Source organism: Erythranthe guttata, chromosome 11 (assembly GCF_056151865.1).
Source record: "Erythranthe guttata isolate IM_541 chromosome 11, IM_541, whole genome shotgun sequence".
Taxonomy (NCBI): Eukaryota; Viridiplantae; Streptophyta; class Magnoliopsida; order Lamiales; family Phrymaceae; genus Erythranthe; species Erythranthe guttata.
Genome location: NC_142543.1, coordinates 12926185 through 12952118, shown reverse-complemented (window position 1 = coordinate 12952118; position 25934 = coordinate 12926185). Strand labels below are relative to the sequence as shown.

The window sequence follows — 25934 nt, the reverse complement described above, 5'->3', positions numbered from 1 at the left end:
AAAATGGCCTGGTTCGAAATCAGCATTTCATGTTTCTAAGTTGACTCAGCTGTATTCGGTCCTATTTAAGATGGGCATTTCCAACTGGTTTCCCACTACCCACAATGCCGCTCTCAATCCCACCCAAGCTGAATTTTTATGGTGCATCACTATGACAATAAAATCAATATTGGTGATTTGATTTTCAATCAGATTGGTGTGTTAGCCAATTCCCGAACCGAGCGTGAGCATCTGCCGTTTTCTTCTTTGATCTATCAGCTCTTGATAAAACAAGGCCTGCCCACTCGTGATGCCACTCTGTTGGATCCTCCTGGCTGTCCAATCACTATCCATGGTAAGGTCCTTTCTGAACACTTTGCTGATTTGCCTCCTGTCGATCCTTTTGTTGTTCAGACGGCCCCTCGCGCGAAGAAGGCTCCCATTGTCTTTGCCTCTGTTCCGCCGCCAGTTGATGTGGTCACCAAAGATGAGCTCACCCGTTTTCAAGAGTCTATCCAGGCTCAGCTTGCTCAGGGATTTGCATCTATTCAGGACCAGCTGCTTAAGACTTTGGCAAATTCTGGTCAGAAAGGGGGAGTAGCAACAACTCCTGCGGCTTCAACTAAGACCAAAGACAAAGGCAAAAAAAAAGGCATCCCTCCTCACTCCTCCTCCTCGCAGCTCTCGTGAAGAGGATGATCTGTTCTCTGGCTTTAGCTATTAAAGCAGAGATTTATTTTTAATTTTCATTTTATTAGTCTTTCATCTTGAACTATCTACTATTACTTTTGGTGTGTAATAGTTAGTATTTTTCCTTTCTGCATCTTAGACTTTTTGATTTGTTATCCTCCTTATCTGCATTGATAATTATTTTTTAGTTAAATTTTCGTGTTGCAGTGATGTATTATCACTCTCTTATTTGTTACACTGATGTGATGCTAACACTTCTTACTGCAGGAAATTTTTATGGTTCTACAGTCCTGTGTAGCAACTTTTATTGTGCTAACAGTATGTGATGCAAGGGGAGTCAATTTGTTTTCAGATAGTTTAGTCTTGCCTGCAGGGGGAGTTCTTGTTAAACATGGATTCTGTCCAAATCTATGTCAAAGGGGGAGATTGTTGGCGCCAGATTCTTACCGATAAAGAAATCCGCCACACTTGGGAAGTAAAGATTGGCAAAGATTTGTTCCCATGTTTATTTTGGAAATTTAGAGTCCTACCTTTGTAATACTTTAGGACTTAGATTTATTTCCTTGTACTCTACTCTAGTTATGAATCTTTTATATTTATCTAGATTAGAATTAGATATTGATTAGGATTTTGTTTCCTAGTTATTCGATTACTTTGGGAACAATGAAGGTCTTTGGAGGCTATAAGGCTCCTCCCGTCACAAAGACCGTGACAAGAATCACTGAAACGTTCTGCTGAACAGAATGGTGCCATCGTTGCATGTGTAAACATATATAGATATGCTGTATAGATCTCAAGGGAGATCAACCGCGTTACTGAAGGGAGTTCATGCCTGAAAGGAGTTCTAGGCACGCGGTGTGGAGCTGCTGTTGGAAGAGACACGAAGTTCGAGTTGTGTACAAGAACGGCATAAAAAATAAAGAGGGAGTCTTAATTATTTTATTAAGTTCTATTAATGTACACTATAATTTTGAACTAGTGAAATCGTGTTTGAAGGTCCACGCGGATGTAGGGCATAATTGTGTCTGAACCACATTAATTCTTGTGTTCTGTTTATTTGCTTTTGTAGAATATAACTGTGTTAACACAAGAATTACAGTTGTAACTAAAACATTGTTTCGACTAATCAAACTGTTACAACTAGGGAATTACTGAATTTATATGCATATAAATCAACAGTGCCCTTAAGCCTTCTCAGACGGTCGTCTAAGATTTTGTACTAAAACTCGGACGACCGTCTCAAAAGCAGGACTGCCTCTGTTTCTCAGACGGCCGTCTGAGATGTAAGTGTATTTCTCAGACGGCCGTCTAGGCTATAATTCTTCAGATTATGAACTTGAGATGCTAAATTAATTATAACCCGCTTCCGCGTGTATTACGATTCTAATATTCTAGATTCAATTACTGTATTCCTACGCAATTAATTCTAGAACATAGCATTAAGCATAAATCTCAATAATGGCTACCTAAGAGATTAACTATATTCCTATGTTAATACCACAAATTCTCTTCTACCACATGTCTAACTATTAACCGGATCTTCCGATTCATGCGATTAACAATAACATAAAAGCACATAAGGTGATCAAGTTCATGCACTTAATAAAACAGGTAGAAGAAATAATCCGGAATTAAAACTTACATAAAATCATAGAATTGGGTTCATAAATCCCACATAGAGTTCGAAATAAAATCCTAAAAATAAATAAATTAGCAACTCATGATTAAAGTAAAAACAAAATAATAATTCATGAAAAGAAAACTATGCTTGTAATCTTCGAATGCTTCGTCTTCGTTATTGTCTCGTTGCTCTTGAAATTGCGTAAAAGATGGATGCCCAATTGTGTGCTTGACTTGGTCTTATATATGGTGGAAAACTTGGAGAAAAAGGTAGTTTTCTTGTGCAACTAGGATTCCTTTACTGTGCCTTTACGCCTTCTCGGACGACCGTCTTAAAAGCAGAGACTACCTTTGTTTCTCAGACTGCCGTCTCAGATTAAGTGTATTTCTCAGACAGCCGTTTGGGCTATAACTCTTCAGATTTTTAACATCTTCACTTTTCGCCCATATTTTCTGCAAAATTGCAGTTTTGACCCCTATTTATCGAATTCTTCAATTTGTACCTAAAACACAATAAATCAATATTTTCCGCACCAATTATCAATAAAACACACGAAAAACTCCAATTAAAATGTACGATTAAGTGTAAAAATATGCACTTAACATCTGTCAGTTTTTATCTTTCCCACAGAGGGGAAATATATTTCCTTCATCAATATCAATGAATTACCTAAACATAATTGTACACGACTGTTGAATGCTAAGCCCGATTTTGAATACTCAGCTTTAGTAATCATGCACTAACCAAGATTGTGCAAAAATAAACAATACTATGCAACTTCAATAATATGCATTTGAAAAACATATTTATCATTATTAACTCTGTTTACATATAATATAGCTATAGCATGAAATTCAACTTATAATTTTAGGTCAGCGGTTATGGAACTTTCTATTGTTGTGGGGATAATTAGTGAAAACCCCCCAATTCATTTACTTATATTAAGGTGGATATAACCTCCTTTTCATTATTAGTGAAAACCCCCCACCTTATATTAAATAATATTTTTTTAATTAATATTATTTTAGACATTACTAATATACATAATTTGCCCTATTATATCTAAAATAATTGGGTTAATATGCCACACACCCCTCAAACCAAACTTAATTAGATATGAGTGACAAACTCAAATAAAATATTTTAACTACATCCCTATTTTAAAATAAAAATTGATACACATCCTTTGATTTTTATTTAACCCAAAAATACCCTTACAATACCTAATAAAAGTCACGTGTCTCTTCTTTTTCTTATTTCTTTCTCTCTCTTCCCCTCTCTTTCTCACTCACGCCGCTCGACCGCTCAACCGCTCAACATATCACGTTCTGGTTCGTTCTCTCTCTCTCTCTCTCTCTCTCTCTCTCTCTCTCTCTCTCTCTCTCTCTCTCTCTCTCTCTCTCTCTCTCTCTCTCTCTCTCTCTCTCTCTCTCTCCCTCCCTCCCTCCCTCCCTCCCTCATGTTCTCTTCTCTCTCACACACGTCCCCCTCCCTTCCTCTTTTTTTTTCTTTTCAATTATACTGAAATGATGAAGGCTAAGATGATGGTTATGGTAGATGGCAGCGGATATGATGGCGGCGGTTATGGTAGGCGACGACGACGGCTATGACGACGCTCGGTGAAGGAATTGCATCGGGTGGCTCTGTGATTGCAGACTCGTTGTTTGCTTGCAACCCACAGGATGAATCGTGAAGGTGGGTCTGGGTGTGGGGGGGTGGAGAGGGGGAGTAGTGGCAGTGTTGGTGGCGGCGGATCGGATTTAGGGTGTGTTGGGGAAAATTTAAGATTTTTCGATTTAGATGTCTACAGATGTCTATGAGTGTCTATGGGTATCTATGGTGTTTGACGGCTAGGGTTGAAAGGAGTTAGGGTTTCAAGATGTCTATGGGTTACTACGGATTACTAAAGATTTCTACGGAATTCTGTAGATGTCTACGGCAAAAAAAAAAAAATAAAAAAAATCATAATTTTCAATTTATCTTGAAAAGAAGGGGAAAAATAGAGTTTATATAATGAAAAAATACGAAAAATAAAAATAAAAAAGAAAAAATAAACCATAATTTTTAATTTTATGTAGAAAAGGGGAAAATATATTTTTATATAATGAAAATTATGAAGAAAAAAAGAAAAAAAAAACGTGTTATACGAAAAAAAAATATGGTAGATGAAAACTTAAAAATGTTAAATAATAACATAGTTCATCATAGTATATTTATAATTTGCTGTAATTTTGAATTAGTGAGTAGAGGGGCATTTTTGGAATAAATTTAATAAAGGATGTGAAGCAAATTTTAATTAGACTTGTCATTTAGTTCTAATACGGTTTGTCACCAGGGACTTATATCTTAAGACCCCAAAATAATTAAACCTATTTCACGTTCTCTATTTCTCTTATTCTTCTCTCTCTTTTCTCTCTACATATCGGCCGCCTCCAACTCTCCTCCATCTGTGTTCTGCCACCGCCTCCAACCCTCTTCAATCTCTGCGCCGCCATCGTTATTATCTTCTCCCAACGGCGTTCCTCCCTCCCCCGATGCGAAAAGAAGATGGTCTTCACCCCTGGGATTCTCTCGTCAAGGACGGCGTTAGGGTTTTCGCTAGGGAGAAAGACGAGATTATGCAGCGGCGCTAGGGTTGATATTGCGTCTGAGATTTCAATACAGACCACCGCCACATTGTTTCATTGTTGTTGTTCTTCTTCTTCTCTGATTTTTTTTTTTGGAATCCAATTCTCGAATCTTAATTTTCTTAATTGGAGTTTTTGGTTGAATTCTTATATAGAAGGCTAATTTTGTGTTCGATCAATAGTATAATGTAGGTTTTGTTTTTGTTGAAATTGTGTGGAGTTATTTACAGATTTATAGATATTTTCGTACAGCAATATAGTTGTTTTCGTACAGCAATATAGTTGTTTTCGTACAACAATATAGTTGTTTTCGTACAGCAATATAGTTGTTTTCGTACAGCAATATAGTTGTTTTCGTACAACAATATAGTTGTTTTCATCAGCAATATAGTTGTTTTAATTACTTTTTAGTTGAATGTAATAGTTGATTTTGATAAATGAGAGTTGTTGGAGATAGATAGTTGTTTTAATCATATTGTTTTAATAACAGTTGTTTTAATAGTAGTTGTTTTATTAAAATATAGTTGTTTTAAGTGAAGACAAAAAAATATAGTAAAAAAATATTTTTAAAAAATATAATAAAAAAGTTAAAAAAATATTTTTTTTTAAATATTTTTTTAAAATAAGAAATAAATAAAAAAATGAAATTTAAAATTAAAATACAAAATAATAAAAAAAATAAAAGTGTATCAAAGTAGTTTATAATAGGTAGTGAATAGAGGAAGGGTAAATTTGAGAATAAAAAAAGGATGGGTCTCCCACTAATAAAGAAAAAGGAGCTGGATCCATTCTTATTAAAATAAAGGTGGAGGGGGTTCTCACTAATAGTCCCATTGTTGTGATTGATCCCACAATGTGCGACCGATCGAAACAGATAATTTCGGATTTGATGAAAAGAATAAATGCTTTGGAAGCACAAGTTACATTATAAGTTCTTGTCTTGTTGAAAAAAATATCAGAATTCTAGTCTGAAATGGCGCTGAAGAATGATAGGAATAGGGAAAATGACATGACTAAATCTTATGCTCGGTTTGTTGCTTGTGTTATTGCAGTTGTACTTGGTGGTTTTGTTTTATGTTTATCTTTTTTTAGTAAGTCATATTCGTTTGTATTTTAAATTGAAGAGACAAACCGCTCTAGTAAGGTTCCTCGTATGTGATTTTTTTTTTTTTGTTATCATATTCCACAGGTGAGGTTCGAAGAAGTTGTAATGTAATATAAACAATTTTTTTCTTGAGTAATTTAGTTTCATGGTGCAAATGTTTGAGTTATATGATTTTAATGCTTCTTATTTTCAACATCTAAGAATTTGGATCGATAAACAAATATATATATATAAATCAAATTCAAGGCTTGAGAATTCTACAAGCATATATCCATATATGTCAGATTGAAAATTGAGAACTCAATCTATTACAACAAAAAAAGTTACCAAAAACCATACCCGGAGATTTTGAAAATTGAGGAACTTAGTCCATTACAAAAGAAACAAACATACTACTGCATAAGTAAATACCAATTTATAGAAAAAAACATGTACCCACTATGAACCACTAATCTAAAACCGAAGTTACTTGTGCATCCGAATCATCACCGAAATCAATGTGATCGCTGAAGTTGATGGCAGGCTCATCATTTGCACCTCCAACATTTCCATTCTTATTGTTACCGTGGTTTGTCAACATCGGCATTTCCATTGTTATTGTTTCCATTACGGATTATATCCAAATAGGCCTAGGATTAGCAATTTGTGCATCATTCTCTTGTGCTGCCACTTGAGGAGCACATTTTGCCCTTCTGCTTCTTCGTCATCGTCAATCACCAATGGATAGTCGGGATCATATCCACTAATACCTCGAAAGTTGCTAGTCAGAACTTGTTTGTCTTCAAACACAAATTTGCATTCATTGTAGAACGGAAAACCATTGACCCTAAACCACCTCTCTTTCTCCGTCTCCTACAATTCGTATGCATATTTGATTAATATATTCTGCAATAAATAAGTTATTTTGAACATAAGAAAACACAATTCTATTAATGCTTCAAAATCACAACTTTAGTATACGGGTAGTTTCAAAATCTAGCGTAAGTTTTCGACATTTTGGTTCAAAATAGGATAAAAAAACTTGGGCATGAGTAAAAAACAAACATCATTTGTTGCCAAAAGAACACCCTCGTTAGCTAGAGCATCAACTACATTATTAAACTCCATGTATCCAAAGTTCATCACCACTTCATCAAAATCGGTCAATGTCCTCCACGATTCTTCTAGGATAGAGTGAAATTGTTTGTGCATTGTTTCTTTCCGACTTCATAAAATCATCATAAAAGATGAATCAGTTTCAACAGTTAACTTCTTTAAATCCATATTTTTTGCCTATCTTATTCCCTCGTTAGACGCCCAATAAGTCAAAAGAATAACCACAAAAATTATTCTCTGTTTAGTGTGATCAACACCAATCCCTTAAATATTGTGCTAAAATCTTTTACGAGCAGTTGTAATGCTACAAAAAGTGCACTAGTACGTCATTTTCTTGTGTTAATTGTCCGATGTTCGAGACCTTTTTGTTAGGTTTTTCTTCATATTTTGCATTATTTTGATTTCGTTCGTTTATGTTTGCACATGGATTGTTTTTAGTATTTTGAGGTGTTTTTCATGCATGTTATTAGATATGGAATTGAGCATGGAATAAATGAAGAAAGTCGAGCAAAAAGTGAAGAAAAAAGGCCTTGCTACGTTCTATACCAGGTGTGCTCGCGCCTAGATTTGGCGCGCGAGCGCAAGAAAAGAAGCTGCTATGCGGGATCTGACCAGACGCGCCGGCCAGCGCGCCAAACTAAATCTGTCAAATTTCGGGTTTTACACGTATGGAAAGAAGAAGACTATTTTGGGGACTTTTTAAATCCATATAAAAGAGGATATATTTATGTCCTATTATTAAACACGCAACAACTGAGAGTCTTGGAGAGGAACATTAGAGGGTTTTGTAGCGAGAAGACGGAGAAAATGAAAACGAACATATGACAATTTTTCAACTTAGTTTATCTCTTATTCTTATTCTTCTGCCATGAATCTGATCAATTTATGATTTGTTTTATTGAAGTGATTGACGAATTGCTTTAATTATCTAGAACTGTGGGTAGAAGAACTCTCGGGTTAACTTCATCTAATTGGTGTTCTTGGCATGAATATAGGATAAAATATACATGTATTTCTTGGGTAGCCATAATCGAAATGTACTCTTAATGTTTCACGTGTTAATTGGTTTCATAGATGTATCGTAGATTGGTTACCCATGTGAGGATTGTAATTCATTCGAAGGCTGCTTATAATTAATTTTGTGTTCCAGGTTAATAGATTAATTTATTAGCTTATATGATTTGGGGTTTTATTTCCAATAAGTACATGTAAGGGGAATACGAGATCCTAGACTTTTCCTAACTTGAGTAAATTCTTTGTTTATTTGCTTTCTGCTATTAATTTGTTTTTCATGGTCATAAAATTTATAAACCAAAAACTCAATTTTGTTGCTTGATTAAAGATAAGTAGTGATAATTTAGGTACTTAGAAGAAAAAAATAATTTGCTATATGTGGGTACGATATCCCGACTCTCACGAGTCCACTTACTTATTAACGATAGGTGCACTTGCGTACGTGAAAATTCACCAACAATTTGTAACAATTAACTTTATATTCGAAACGAACTTTCGAAATGATCTTCTGTGCGTTGTAGCACTCCATTTTGAATACTATTAGAATATTAGATTTATGCTTTTAATTAATAGGCAAACAAATAATTAAATGCATTGAATATGTTAATGCAAATCCTCATAAAATGATAATATTCTATTTTATTAAATCAACTAGTAATTCACACGTGCGATGCACGGATCAATTTAAAAAAAAAATTATTTTGGATAAAATAAAATGAACAAAAACTTTAATCAGTTGACGTATATGAAAATAATACCAAAAAAAAAATGTTTTATTGAATTAAAATATACATTTATTTGTGATTTACCTTCATATTCGCTGAAAATCTTTTGTGCACACAACATTGCTCGTAATTTCAGTTATATCGCCCGATTCTGAGTTGATAAATATCTTTATCTCAAATCTACTTTTAACTCTGGACATTGCGGCGTACAATTGCCTATGCCACCCCAATATTAACACTAATGTTATACTAATAACAACTACTACTACTAATAATAAAACCAACATTGAATATACTAATACTAATACTAATATTAATATAAAACCATTATTAATAATACTAATATTAATAGTAATCCTAATATTAATACGATGATTAATACTAATAGTCTAATACTAATATTAATATCAACACTAATATTAATAATAATACGCCAATTCTAATATTCTGATACGAATATTTAATATTTAAACTAATACGTCAATACTAATAATACTACTAATACTAATACTAATACTAATACTAATACTAAGACTAATGTTAATGCTAATATTAATGCTAATAAGCCAAGACTAATATGAATTTGAATACTAATAATAATACTAATAATGATAATAATAATGATAATAATACTGATATTGATATTGATACTGATATTGATACTGATATTGCTACTGATATTAATATTGATACTAATATTCATACACATACTATCACATATACACATATTGATACTAATATTTATCCCGATACCGATACTGATATTAATACTCATACTAATATTTTTGTTAAAAATTACTAATACTAATACCAATATTAATATCAATATTAATATTCATACCAATAGTCATACCAATATTGATACATATATTCATACATATATTGATACTGATAATGATACTCATACTGATATTAATACTGATACTGATACTCATTCTCATACTGATACTGATACTGATGTTGTTATTGATAATGAAACTAATACTGATAGTGATACTGATATTAATACTGACATTGATACTAATACTGATACTGATATTAATACTAATATCATACTAATACTAATACTAATACTAATACTAATACTAATACTAATACTAATACTAATACTAATACTAATACTAATAATAATACTAATACTAATACTAATACTAATACTAATACTAATACTAATACTAATACTAATACTAATACTAATACTAATATTAATACTAATACTAAAACTAATACTAATACCAATACTAATAGTAATATTGATACTAATACTAATACTAATACTAATACTAATACTAATACTAATACTGATACTGATATTAATACCAAATACTAATACTAATACTAATACTAATACATATATTAATACCAAATACTAATACTAATACTAATATTAATACTAATACTAATACTAATACTAATACTAATACTAATACTAATACTAATACTAATACTAATACTAATACTAATACTAATACTAATACTAATACTAATACTAATACTAAAACTAATACTAATACTGATGCTGATAGTGATACTAATATTGATGCTCATACTAATACTAATATTGATATTAATACTGATACTAATACTAATACTAATACTAATACTAATACTAATACTAATACTAATACTAATACCAATACTAACACTAATACTAATACTAATACTATTACTGATACTAATACTGATACTAATACTTATACTGATATTGATATTGATATTGATATTGATACTGATATTGATACTATTAATGATACTGATACGGATATTATAATGATACTGATACGCATAGTTATACGAATATATATACTCATACTCATACTCATACCCATACTCATATTCATACTCATACTCATACTCATACTCATATTCATACTCATACTCATACTCATACTCATAATCATAGGGATACTGATATTATTATTAATACTAATACTAATACTAATACTAATATTGATATTGATACTAATACTAATACTAATACTAATACTGATACTGATACTGATACTAATACTGATACTCATACGTAAGTAATGTTGACATAATTATAAATTAAACGTTTAAATTTAGTAATTTTGCCGCATAATGAAATTAGTGATTATTTGTTTACTGTTAGTTGAATACAATTATTATTATTTGAAGCAAATTAAAAGAAGATACATAAAGCATGTGTCAAAAAATATTTAAGCATACCTCAGGGGTGTGAGTGTAATTTACCCTAAACTTTATATAGAATCAAATCAATTAATATCCATTATTAATTTCTTTTTGTCTCTAATTCTTATCTGTATATGATATACAATAAAAATAAGTTTACGATTTATATCCTTAAACATAAATTAAATAGCAAAAGGAAATTGCTAAAGGAAAAGAAAAAAGAAGATTGACACATATAATAGAAAGTAAATAGCAAATTATGAAACAAAAATCTGGAAATACGGCTATCAATATATAACATTAATATTGACCATTTAATATAGCAGAGTATATATATATATATATATATATATATATATATATATATATATATATATATATATATATGTATATATATATATATATATATATGTATATATATATATATATATATATATATATATATATATATATATATATATATATATATATATATATATATATATATATATATATATATATATAAATACATATATGTATATATATATATATAAATACATATATGTATATATATATAAATACATATATGTATATATATATAAATACATATATGTATATATATATATATAAATACATATATGTATATATATATAAATACATATATGTATATATATATAAATACATATATGTTTACTCGGTAATTTTATATATCCAGTGATAACGAGCTATGTGTCATATGCGGCGACGTCGGCTTCAAAGTAGGCTTGCGTTGTTGCATACATTGCAAGGATATGATCCACATATATTGTATGGACGAAATGTGGAAAAAATCTATATAATATATTAAAAGAAACCCTCATAGCCTAGAATTCCGACATTTGTCATCCACGTAGGCGTCCATGTAGGCATTCCAATCAGTGCCCATGTGTCGTTACATATATCATAAATAACTTCACTTTCAAAATCGGATATAATTGTAGAAATCGGAATTAATAAAACATTATTTAGTATATCGGAATTAATGCATATTATTTACGGTAGCGATCTTCATTTGTGGATATTTATTCGTAATTATGGAAGTTAATTATGGAATTAATAATTTTAAATTAGTACGGATTAAATTATACCGTGATGAATTGTGTATATTATTCTAATTTAATACCTAAATTAGGGCATAAATTACCGTAAGGAATTAATATCAATATGTGTATACTAGAAAATTAAGGAAAACTTATTTAATTAAGGACAAATTATTAATTACAATTATTAGACGAAATTAAATACATTTCCTAAATATGTATATTTCCTAAATATGTATCAATATTGCTGCTATTTTTAAAATTCAAAATTTGAATGTTTAAATTATTTCCAAAATTGTGGTGTCAATCAACATTCAACACTATATAATCTTCACAAATCGATGGCATTTTCAATACTCGAGACGCATATTTCACCCGCTATATACAATTATGTTTCTTCCGTAATTTTCTTTTATATTTTTTATTAGTTTTTTAATTATCATTTTTTTACACGTAATTATTTACTGATTATCTGTATCTTCCCTCTTAATTTTGATGTTTGTAATGTAGAATCACGAATCCAAATTCGTGAAGGGATAAAAATGGGTGTTCAATCAATATTATGTGTACTTTCACTAGGCCAAAATGCAAGACTGGCGACGTTTTTTTTCGCGACGGTTATGTTTTCGTCGCATGTTTGCGACGTTTCTGTGCTTAAATCGTCGCTATCAAGTTTTAATTTAAAACCCTAGCGACGATTCCGGATAATCGTCGCTAGCAAGCGACGAAACGTATACAAACGTCGCCAATACGGAAAAAAAAAATAAAAATATTTTTTGTGGCGACGAAAATAGTTTTTCGTCGCTACGTTACATATTTTGTGATTTTATATTTCAGATGTTGCGACGTAACAGGCGGAATACTCGCAAATATTATTTAAAAAAAAAAAAAAAATATACGTTGCGACGTTTGTTCATAAACGTCGCTAGGAGTTGCCATTTATTTGTAGTTTATTTATATGTTGCGACGGAAAGGTAAAAACGTCGCCAATGTTTTAGTAATATTTTTTTTTTTTATATCCAGGCGACGGATTTACAAAATCGTCGCACGAAATGTGCTCAAATTTTTTTTTTCGAATTTAGTAGCGACGGATTCCTTAATTCGTCGCTCGTTCTCGGATATGTTGGAGACGAAAATAGGAAACGTCGCAAAGATTGACTTATTACTCAATCAGGCCCTAATTAGATCTATTTCCTCCCGGCCTTCTCTCTCAAACTCTCCCCCTCTCCATCTCCTCCGATCTGCCCTCGCCGTTGCCGTCGCCGACCGCCGCCCACCGCCGCCCACCGCCGCCGTCTGCTGCTGAGCCGTCGCCGACATCCGCCCGCCCGCCCGCCGCCGCCGTCTGCTGCTCACCCATCGCCGACACCCGTCGCCAGCCGTTGCCCCCAATCTCCGCTGCCGATCCTTTGCCGTCGCAGCCGTCCGCCGCCAGCCCTCCGCCGTTGCCGACAGCCCTCCGCCGTCCGCCGCCAGCCCTCTGCCGCTACTCCTCCAATTTCAAGGTAATTTTATGTTTTTTTAAATGTTTGTTTGTTTATGTTCAAAATTACGTGGGTGTTCGATTATCGATCTATTTTTAGGTTTTTTGTCGGAATTATGTGTTTGTTTGTTTTATGTTGATTTGATGAGCCTGTGTTGCTCGGATATATTCGGAATTATTGTTGCTCGTAATTATGCGAATTGTTCTTGGATTTATGTTGCTCGGAATTATGTGTTTGCTCGGAAAAACCGTTGCTCGGAATTATGTTTGTGAGTCTGTTGTGCGTGTGTGTGTTTTGGTGAATGTGTATGTTTCTTTCTTCATTTTTGTCTGCTTTGCTACTGTGTCGGTGGATTTTTTTTTTTTTTTTTTTTTTTTTTTTCGAAAAATAACTGAAAATTCTGGAAACATACTACCCAAATCGGAAATGTATGTTTCATTCTGGAAATTTTCGAAAAATAACTGAAAATGTCCGAAAAAATTCCGAAAATGAAGATTTCCGAAAATTTCCGATTTTCCGAAAATTCCGATAACAATTTTCCGAAACACCCAAATCCTAATTATGACTATAAAATATATAAATAAATAAATAAACCTTTTCGGAAAAATATTGAAAAATTGCTTTAAATTAGGGTAAATTACAATCACATCCTAAGGTAAAGCTAAATTATGAAATTTTGAAAAATTGCTTTTAATAATTGTGATCCTTCCCAATTTCTAGGTAATCTTGTTAATTAAAGCATGCCAAAAGATAGGAGTTGGGTTTTATTAGGTGATCGTCGGTTAGCAGCATATCAAAATGGTTGTGTGGAATTTATGGATTTTGTCTTCGCTAGATGTGACGTTGATAATAAAATAAGATGTCCATGTAGAGACTGTAAGTGTCGTAAATGGGGGGATCGTGAATTCGTTCATAAACATTTACTTTGGAGGGGTTGGGATAAGATGTATGGGCAACGCCGATGGACTCTGCATGGAGAGTCCGAAGAACAATACATTGGCGATGAAATGAACAATACTAATCATACAGAAATTCCCGAAGTTGCAATTCAAATCACGAATCCAAATTCGTGAAGGGATAAAAATGGGTGTTCAATCAATATTATGTGTACTTTAATTTGTAACAACCATTTTGATCGTACATTGGATCCATGTATTTGTATTTCATACAGAGAATCCACCAAAGTTGAAATGCGCGTTGAGCCATGTATTGTATGTGGTATAGTGGAAATGGAAGATTTAAAAATCTTTTTTTAGTTGTGGGTTGTGTGAGTGTGTCTTTATACACGATACGTGTATACCATCGAATTACCGTCAGCATTTCGATTCCATTTGGGGGTGTGGTGAATGCGATTGGTCTTTTAACATAACTATGTATCAACCATTTTCGAAGAAAAATGAGTTTTATTTTGATGACACTATAATAGATTGTAATGCCTTGCTCATGTGTTTTGAAAAAAAATTTACGTATAATGATCTCCAGCAAACGGTAATATTGATATTTAGTTAAATCATATGTTATTTTAAACATGTATTATTAAATTATTAGTATATTAATTATTTACATTTTTTCATTTCCATATGTTGTAGTATCTACGCAAATCGTTCTCTAAAAATCATGGGTTGATTGGCAAGAGCTACATCGATGTTGAATTTCACGGTGGTACATATATCAAAGAATATTAAAGTACGTACAACAACAAAGCGTAAGACGACTAATGTTTAGCACACATATGGTTGGAAATCGTTTTGTTCATCCAACAATATGGAGATTGGCAATACATATTTTTTTTATTTGACTACACAATAAATGTAATCAAGGTTGTCACATTGTTCTTCATTTGTATTATGTTACTATAGTTAGATCTTTTATATTTGTATTATCTTTTATCAACAATATTTGGAAGGGTATTTTAGTCTTTTATATTTGTTCTATATATTTATTAATTTTCATGATATTAGGTTGCAATTTTTTTTATTAGCATTAATATATTTGATAACTCATTTACATTTATTATCTACGTGTTACATTTTTATTCGTTATATCGAATAATTCGCTACTTTTACCATATAAATTATGGTTTTTGTTGGTAATACATATGTTCCAAACATTAGGTCAAAAATTACTGAGGTATGTGCTAATATATGCTGCGTTATTTAAATTATGTTAACTAATGTGTTTTTTTTTACAAATTTGTATAAACAATTTCTGTCAATTTTCAAAAGAATGATTTCTAATTGAATTTTTTTGCACAGCATTTATAATTGATTAGCGTTAGCATTAGCATATGTGGATTTCTACTAGGATTATAATTATGATTAGTATTATTATTAGGATTAGGATAATTATTAAAACTAAGATTAGCATTATCAGTAGGATTATATTATGATTATGATTATGATTAATATTAGGATTATGATGTGGTTAGAATTAGCATTAGCATTAGTGTTAGGGTTATGATTAGCATTAAGATTAGGATTATCATTAGTTGATTAGCATTAGCATACTAGGATTAAGATTAGCATTAGAATATTAGAATTAACATTAACCTTAACGTATTCGGATTAGCATTAGCATTAGAATTATGATTATGATTAGCAAAAACATTGACAATGGCATTAGCATACTAGGATTATCAGTAGCATTAGTAATACCAATAGTAATTGTATCATTAGATTACTGTTAATATTTGTAATGGTAATGGTAATGGTAACGGTAACGGTAACGGTAACGGTAATGATAATATTAGATTAGTATTAATTTTATCCGATGCTATCCGATCAAGAGGCAAAATAGTAATAAACGTTGCTTCCAATAGTATTTGAGATTTGGACTCCCGGTGACAGAACTGCGTATTTGAGATTTGGACTGCCAATAATTGTACACGAGAGCTCCACATGCAGCATCGAACAACAAAGTCCACAGGCGGAATTGTTGTCTAGATCAAAGCTAATCATATGGGATGAAGCACCGATGATGCGCAGGTACTGTTTCGATGTACTTGACAAGACAATGAAATCGATACTTGATTCAGATATGCCATTCGAAGGCAAGGTTGTAGTTCTTGGAGGGTACTTTCGATGTAAGGTTATGAAGTTGAAAAAAAAACATGAGACTTCAGTCGTTATCCCCTTCCACCAATGTGGACGAAATAAGAGAGTTTGCGGAGTGGATATTGAGAATCGGCAATGGCGATGCTGACGAGGTCAATGATGGTGATGCGGCAATTGAGATTCCCGATGACATGCTGATTCGTGACTCTGCAGATCCCTTTCTAGATCTTATAGAGTTTGTTTATCCAGATCTCGTGAGCAACATGTTCACTCCTGAGTATTTCGAGGCATGAAAATTCTTGCACCGACTAATGATAGTGTCGGTTACGTGACTGATCATTTTTTGTTGATGATAATTAGAAATGAGAAGGTCTATTTCAGCTTCGATAGTATGTGCAATGAGGAGTTATTATCAGATGTCAATGCATAAATATATTCCATATAAATTCTCAACATCATATCATGCTCCGGAATTCCATCGCATAGGTTGACACTGAAAAAAAGGTGTTCCCGTTATGCTCATCAGACATATTGATTAGGCCAGAGGATTGTGCAATGGAACCAGACTTCAGGTTATTAATATGGGAAAATATGTTCTCAACTGCAGGATTCTCTCCGGTAAACAAGTTGGCGATATGGTGTTCATTCGTAGAATGACTTTGGTACAGCCCAACTCCGCATTGCCTATTAAATTCCAGCGACGTCTGTTTCCACTAATGGTTTCATTTGCAATGACTATCAATAAAAGTCAATGACATACTCTTTCTCATTTAGGACCGTACTTGCCCAGACTTGTTTTCAGTCACGGACAACTCTATGTAACACTGTCGAGAGTTAAGAGTCGTAAAGGCATAAATATTTTGATCAACTCGGAATCTAGCGAAACGACCAACGTTATAAATAATGTTGTATACAAGGAAGTTTTTCAGCGTATATGAAAGTAATCCTATATAAAAAAATTATACGGTATCAAATAACGACATTTATTTTATATTGAGTAAAAAGCAGTTTACCCCCTAAACTATAGCCCGTTTTGCACTTTACCCCCCAAACAAAATTTTTTTGCACGTTTTTACCTAAACTACGGTTTTCGTTGCACGGTGCCTTAAAAAAGGAATATTCAGGGCATTTTTGCCGGAATCCCACACACGTGACTTTCACGTGATTTTTCCAAGGGCAAAAATGTCTTTTCATAAAGAAATTAACCTGGGTTTGATTTCCCCCTTTCTCTCCTTTTTTTTTTTCCTGCAATTGCCTCACATCTCCTCTTCTCTTCTTCTCCGTTACAACTTACAATACCTTTCTTTTCCCCGTTTTTTTTTTTTTGTTGGTCTCGTTTTTGCCGGCGACGAAGTTCTCCGACTGGTACTTCGAAATGGCGGCGGGGCTGTTCCGGTCGAAGCGGACCTTCTCCTTCCACCACTCGCGGAGGTTGTCGGAGGAGCCGCTGACCGGCTTGCCCTTCTCCGGTATGATGTCGTACACGAACCCTTGCGCCTTCATTTTAAGCATGTACTTCAGGATCCCGTCTTGGGCCCGGGACATTTTTTTCCGGCGGGCCTGCTCTTGGGACTGCCTCTGTTTTGCTAAATCCAGGGCCGAGCCGCCACCGCCACCGCCGCTGTCTTTGCCCCTGTTCGATTCCTTAAGCCTTTTCAGCTGCATCTTGTCCCGCCACATTCTTCTCTCAAGCTCGTCCATGTCGATGTCATCGTCGGTGTAGTCTTCGTCGCCGGCGAGGTCTTGCTGCTGACCTGGCGGCTCCGAAGATTGGAGAGGACACGTGTCCGGCTCTTTGGCGATGGGCGCCGCAGACGAGAAGAAATCGAAATCGAAATCGCCACAAAAACCCAAGTCATCGAACATCATCATCTTATCAAGATCCTATAATTAAATTATATCGATCACCGGAATTTTCTTCAGACTATATATATACACTTCGAAAGTGTTGAAATTTACTTAATTGCCATTTTCTTCACCACCATCACCTGCAGAGATGAAACAGTACTGATAAATTAAAGCTGCTAACCACGGAAAGAAAAAGCCAGATCCGAACATATTATAATGGAGAAAAGTCAAAACATAACATCCCAGAAAAATCTAAACTCAGATTACCAAAATCCACTGGAAGAAAAAATAAATAAATAAATCAATTTAATGCATAATTACCAGTAATCTGATATTGAAGAATAATTAGGTAAAAATCTATGGATTCTTTTTCCTTTTTTTCTTGTCTTCTCATATCCCAGTAAAAGACCAGCACAATTAAAACAATGAAAAAAAAATGGGAAAGAAAATTATCGTAAAAGATTGAAGAAAGGAAGAGGAGATGTCGGGAAATTGGAGAAAAAAAAAGAGAGAGAAAAGGGGGAAATCAAACCCATGTTAATTTCTTTATGAAAAGACATTTTTGCCCTTGAAAAAATCACGTGAAAGTCATGTGTGTGGGATTCCGGCAAAAATGCCCTGAATATTCCTTTTTTAAGGCACCGTGCAACGAAAACCGTAGTTTAGGTAAAAACGTGCAAAAAAATTTTGTTTGGGGGGTAAAGTGCAAAACGGGTTATAGTTTAGGGGGTAAACTGCTTTTTACTCTTTTATATTAGTTATATGTTTTGTTATTCCTTATTCGTAGCTTAACTGAATTTGTACTACATACTTGCTCAAAAAGATAATTTCTTAAAATTGATTTTGTATCATTAAATATTTATATATATATATATATATATATATATAGACACACACACGTATTTATGTATATATGTGCAATATAGCCATGTAATTAAATGTGGTCACAATTTTACGTAAATATGTGAGAATATTGCGAATATTGGGAAGAAAATATTGTGTGATATTCACATATTTGTTATATAACTATAAATATACACACATGTATTATTAAAGAAATAACGAATATTACTATATGCAAGTATATAAATATTGTGGTTTCCGATAGAACATAAACAAAAAATTAAGAGCTTCGAATACATAATGGAGAACACGTTCAGTCTACCGTTGTTTTTTACATTCATTCTTATCCGATATTACGGCGAAAGAATCGTAAGTAGTATTAATTGAAACTAATGATTAATTTGATCACGTGTTATATCTTTCTGTACATTGACATTGCATAATGTAAATGTTCTCAAATCGTCTATGTGTTAATAGTAAAAACAATATGTATAATATTGTGATATATACATATATGTCGGTGAAGATCGTGTCAGAAAATTTTACAAAAAATGTTAGGTGTAGGTTCAACAACACTGACAGTGATCAGCGGTAAATCATGGTACGTTCACGTGGAGAAGATGGCGGATAGTGGAGATGTATATTTTACACTTGGTTGGAAACAATTTATAATGGAAAACAACATCTGTCAACACGATATGTTGCATTTCACATTTATTAACGGATCAACGATGCGTGTGATTGCCTACGGTGTTGATGGGTGCGAAAAGCCGGGGTTTGGCTACAACTACAAGTATGATGCGGAACAACCAACAAAAGATCTATGCGTTGATAAGGAGAAAGACATAAATATCCATAATGGAGAAAGTGTTGAGGTTAAAAAAGGTATACCCATCTTATCCGTACATACTACTTGAGTAATTTCCAATCATTTATGCAATAATTCAATGTAGTTTCTTACTTTGATGTACATCCTTGTCTGTTATGTTTGGTATCGATAGAACATGATGCATCGCAAGAAATGATTGAGGACCACTAGAAAATAAGAAATAACAAAGAAGAGTGTGGAATCGCTCATGAAGATCTCGACAACCACATTTATGAGGAGAACAATATCAAAGCAATTAAGTTTCAAAAAAACGATGACACATTTCAATAAGTCTAGATTGGTAAATTAATAAATATATTTATTTTATTAACAATGAAATATAAGCATATTTTCAGATATAATAATATATTTATTACCGATGCAGAATATTCCTGTAGATTTTGCTAAAGAGTCAGGTTTCACGAAGACAATCGCAATAAACGTGTTGTATGGAGGGCAAACACCAAATGGCATAACTATGCATGTCATGGGTAATTATGGCAACAGAAGATTTGAATTGTCAACAGGCTGGCCAACATTGTTCGTCAAATATAACATGAAGGATGGAAACACGTACTCTTTCCAGTACAACGTTAACCAAAATGTCTAAACAGTGGAGTTTATTGATGGAAATTAGCAGGGTCGTTGAGTTTATCCCCTATTAGTTTATTATTAAACCTAATGTTGCAATGTTTTTTACATTTTACGTATGGTCGCTTTTTGTTAATATAAACTCATTGATTTTTATGTTAGATTTTGTATATTAGTTGGAGGTTTGATTACTGTTAGTCTAAAATAGAAAACATTAAATAATATGGAAAACAAAAATTGATTTCGTGATTTAATCCTTGAGCTACAACGTCGTATTATATTATAAGCTCTTTTAATTTAATTTATAATTATATAGCCATAATTGTACAAATATAGAACTTATAATATAATAATAGCATACCACAATTAACCTTTGTTTATTTATTTATTAATTAATTTATACATTTATATTAATAAAGTTTGATTTAGGTTTAGTACGAATCACCAATATAGACTATATATATGTTCCCAATATGTATAAATTATAACCCTTCTGAAACCAATTAATCACCATAGTAAAAAGGGAAATGCTTAACTACCAAACGTAAATTTAAAAATTGTTTCCTAATTTAATTAATAAGGAAAATATTCAGACATAATTATTGCATCGAATAAAGATGAAAGCTGACACGGTAAAATATTATAAAAGGGTACTACTAAATTAACTAATAACTAATTTGTAAATTTTCGGATCAACCATCATATGTAAGTATGTCAATATATGTTATTTGAATATATATATATATATATATATATATATATATATATATATATATATATATATATATATATATATATATATATATATATATATATATATATATATATATATATATGATTTTTATTATCATGGTAAGGAAATATTTGACGTATATACAATTTATCATGTGGAATCCACTTTAATATTTTGATGCAAATCGATATTTAAAAATAAACTCATGAATTTTCTTTATTTATGTAATTTTTATTATTGAAATAGGTAGGTGATTCTTACGATCGTATTCCCTTAAATATAAACGTCCAATAAAAGGTATATAACATTCACCAGCTTATTCGCAATATAACTTCATCAGCTGTATAATTTATTAATCTATGGATATGAAGAACACATACCCTGGTTTTTTGGCGGCGTTGCATACTCCAGATTATAAACAGACTATGGTATGTACTTATAAGTATTTAGATTATGATAATACAAATGATGTATACGTACGAAATAATAAAAGATATTATAACATTTAGTATATTTGAACCTCGTTCTTCTTTTTAATTAATGTTTATGATGTTGTAGATGCTGCCGAGAGAGTTCACCGAAAAATACGCAAACTATATAGCCAAGAATGGTGGAACATGGCTAAAGATGACATCATATGAGAAAACTTTTGTGGTTATTCAAAAAAATAAATCTGATGGAAATTACTACTTTACAAAATGTTGGAGTTGGTTAATAGAAGAATTTATTCTGCGTGCTTCGGATACTTTGATATTCACATACATTGGAGATTGGACCTTTCACGTAAATGCATTTAACGCCGGAGGCTGGAAAAATGATATGTTTGGCAGAGCGTATAGGTTTGAAGAACTGAATGGTAAGAAAGCAACAATAAAAATCAACCATGTTAATGTCCAAGAATCCGTGAATGATGATTATGTACCACCTGGTTTTGCAAAGGCTTCTAATTCTAAGATTGATGAACTCACGATCTTCAAATTTGATTTTTCAAAACTGTATTTCGATTTTTCTTTGGTATTTCGTATTTAGAGACACAATATGTTTTTCTATTTGAGAGAATATCCTTAATACTTTTGCATACAACTTATTTCAATAAAGTTACTTATGTTTTTTTAATGCAGCAAACGAATTTATTCATTTATACCATAATGAATTATGCATATTAATAAAATTGTTTAGCCTTTTTGTATTAACTTTAACATTAATTATGAAATCCGTCGACTATAATAATTAAATATTGATATGAATGTAGTGTGTGTATTTTCTAAATTTATTTTAAATACTCATATATTTTGAAATACTTTGTTTACTCAAAAAAAAAAAAAAAAAGAAATACTTTGATTATAGAAAGAGAATTAATTTATGTAAGGTTAACTTAAATCAATGATATTTTTAAAATATTACCATACACCCGTTATTCATAGATTACCGCTCATTTTAAAATTTGAATTTTGAATTTTTAATCTAATTTCCAAATTATGCTTACAATCCATACTATATAATCTACCCAACTCAATGTTATTTTGAATACTCAAGCCACATACTTCAAATTGTTGTACGTAAATGTTTTCACTCCATAATTATTGATTTTATATTTTTTAATCGTTCTTTCACTCCATCAAGTATAATTGTACATATAAATTATGTTTTGAAAAAATGGCCCCGACTTTGAACCTTACTGTACAAGTATATTTATCACAGTATACACTGTTAAAAAAAAAAAAAAAACAATCGAGATTTATTGATTAGTATAATTATATTATTGTTTTATTAACTAGAATATAATATTTTTTTATACTTCACTCGTACTTTAGCCACATTAGCATCCATCTTATCATTTTTTTTTTCTGGAAAACAAAAAGTAAACAAAAGAATTTACTGTCATTTTTTTCTTATCTCATTTCTCTACTATATGCTACTCTATTAATCCTCTCTCTACTTCCTCCTCGGTTTTAGTGCAGAGACACAGAGCTTCAATCAACTTTTCTTCTTATCTTTTTCATTTTCTATTCCCGTTCGTTTATGTTTTATTCTCTATAATGCAGCCACCACTATGATTTCATAACATCCGACGTAGATCCGTTCAGCCGCAAACTTCTACGACAACATTCATTCAATTAAGACCACTATCGACGCAAATATAAACTAATTTTATAAGATATAAGCACATATAATGTTAACATTTATCGTTAAACTGCCCAATATATTATTATAATTTTTTTTCAAACCAATAAATTTAGAAGGGGATTACAAAAGTGCCACAAAATGGGGCTAAAAAAGCAATGTTGATTAACATTTTTTTATTGTCTGTACCAATAAACACGTGATCAGATATCTTAGGAATTAACAAATCTCAATATATATATATAATAATATCTCCAAATATTATTAGATTTTTCGATAATATCAAAATTCATAAATAATGAAAACTCACTGTCATCAAATAAAATAATAGCTGAATTAAATGAAAAAATAAAACAATCATAACAACGCTATCAATCAACCGCAATCTTGATATTCTTTTTCATCGGTTTGACGTTAATGACCTCCCTTTCAACCACATACTCGAGCGAGTATTTTCTTTCGAATACAATATTATTTTCCTTGTAGAAATCCTTCCATCCGGTTTGCAGCCGATACCTCTTGCCCTTCTTATTGTTTATTTCGCGTAAAACAACTTCAAATGTAGATTCATCTTCATACGTCATTCCAACTATTGGCTTGCCAACTAAACCGCAACTTTCTACAATTTCTTACTTAATCCATGCAAATAGTTGGAGAAAAACATATATTAATGTATATTAGTTGCTATACTGCATGGATACTAGCTTATATACGTAAGAGTTTACGTGTTTACCAATCTTCCTTTTTCGTACTTCTTCACCATTTTTTCAAATTTGAAGATCGTGAGTTCATCAATCTTAGAATTAGAACCCTTTGCAAAACCAGGTGGTACAGAATCATCATTCACGGATACTTGGATATTAACATGGTTGATTTTTATTGTTGCTTTCTTACCATTCAGTTCTTCAAACCTATAGGCTCCGCCAAACGCATCCTTTTCGCAGCCTCCGGCGTTAAATGCATTGACGTGAAAGGTCCAATCTCCAATGTATGTGAATATCAAAGTATCCAAAGCACGCAGATTAAATTCTTCTATTAACCAACTCCAACATTTGGTAAAGTAGTAATTTCCCTCAGATTTATTTTTTTTAATAACCACAAAAGTTTTCTCATATGATGTCATCTTTAGCCATGTTCCACCATTCTTGGCTACATAGTTTGCATATTTTTCGGTGAACTCTCTCGGCAGCATCTACAACATCATAAACATTAATTAAAAAGAAGAATGAGGTTCAAATATACTAAATGTTATAATATCTTTTATTATTTCGTACGTATACATCATTTGTATTATCATAATCTAAATATTTATAAGTATGTACAATAGTTTTTTTATAATCTGGAGTATGCAACGCCACCAAAAAACCAGGGTATGTGTTCTTCAGATCCATAAATTAATAAATTATACAGCTGATGAAGTTATATTGCAAATAAGCTATTGAATGTTATATACTTTGTATTGGCTGTTTATATTTAAGAGAATACGATCGTAAGAATCACCTACCTATTTCAATAATAAAAATTACATAAATAAAGAAAATCCATGGGTTTATTTTTAGGGGTCTTAAGATATAGGTCCCTAGTGACAAAACTAATTAGAACTAAATGACAAGCTCAACTAAACATTTGCTTCACATCCTTTATTAAATTCATTCCGAAAATGCCCTTTCACTCATCTTTATTTTTTTCAATTTACACTTTGCATTTTTTATATTATTATAAACAATTTTTTTTCTTATTTATAACATTTTTTTTGAAAATGACGATTCTTTTTTTCTTTTTGTTAAATAATTCAGCAGATTTCAAAAATACTAAAGTATACTATGGTGTACTATGTTATACTATGGTATTTTTATATTATTATAATCATTTTTTTTGAAAATTATGATTCTTTTTTTCTTTGTTAAATAATTCAGCATATTTCAAAAATACTATAGTATACTATGGTGTACTATGTTATACTATGGTGTACTATCGTTTCTACACTATTATTAAAAAATATTTTTTTCTACAATATTATTAAAAATTACAACACAAAACCTGTTTTTCCTTTTCGTTAATTCAATATATATATATATATATATATATATATATATATATATATATATATATATATATATATATATATATATTTTAATATTTTATTTGTTGTAATACTATGGTATACTACGGTGTACTACCAAACCCTAGCCGCCAACAACACACAACCCTCGTCAACCCTAGCCGTCAACGTCAAACCCTAGCAGCCGACATCAACAGCCGTCGCAACCGTAACCTACCAACTTTGGGAAAACCTAGATTTACGATTTTGAACCCAAATCA

General features: G+C 31.7%; 1 pseudogene across 1 annotated transcript; it reads right to left on the bottom strand.

The window, feature by feature from the left end:
- Positions 1 to 17602: 17602 nt before the first annotated feature.
- Positions 17603 to 18868, bottom strand: LOC148767017 (protein ETHYLENE INSENSITIVE 3 pseudogene; annotated as a pseudogene). Its single transcript, XR_016034288.1, has 2 exons — positions 18775 to 18868; positions 17603 to 18593 (listed from the first exon to the last, which is right to left on the bottom strand). The product of XR_016034288.1 is annotated as a protein ETHYLENE INSENSITIVE 3 pseudogene (transcript).
- Between the last annotated feature and the right edge of the window lie 7066 nt (positions 18869 to 25934).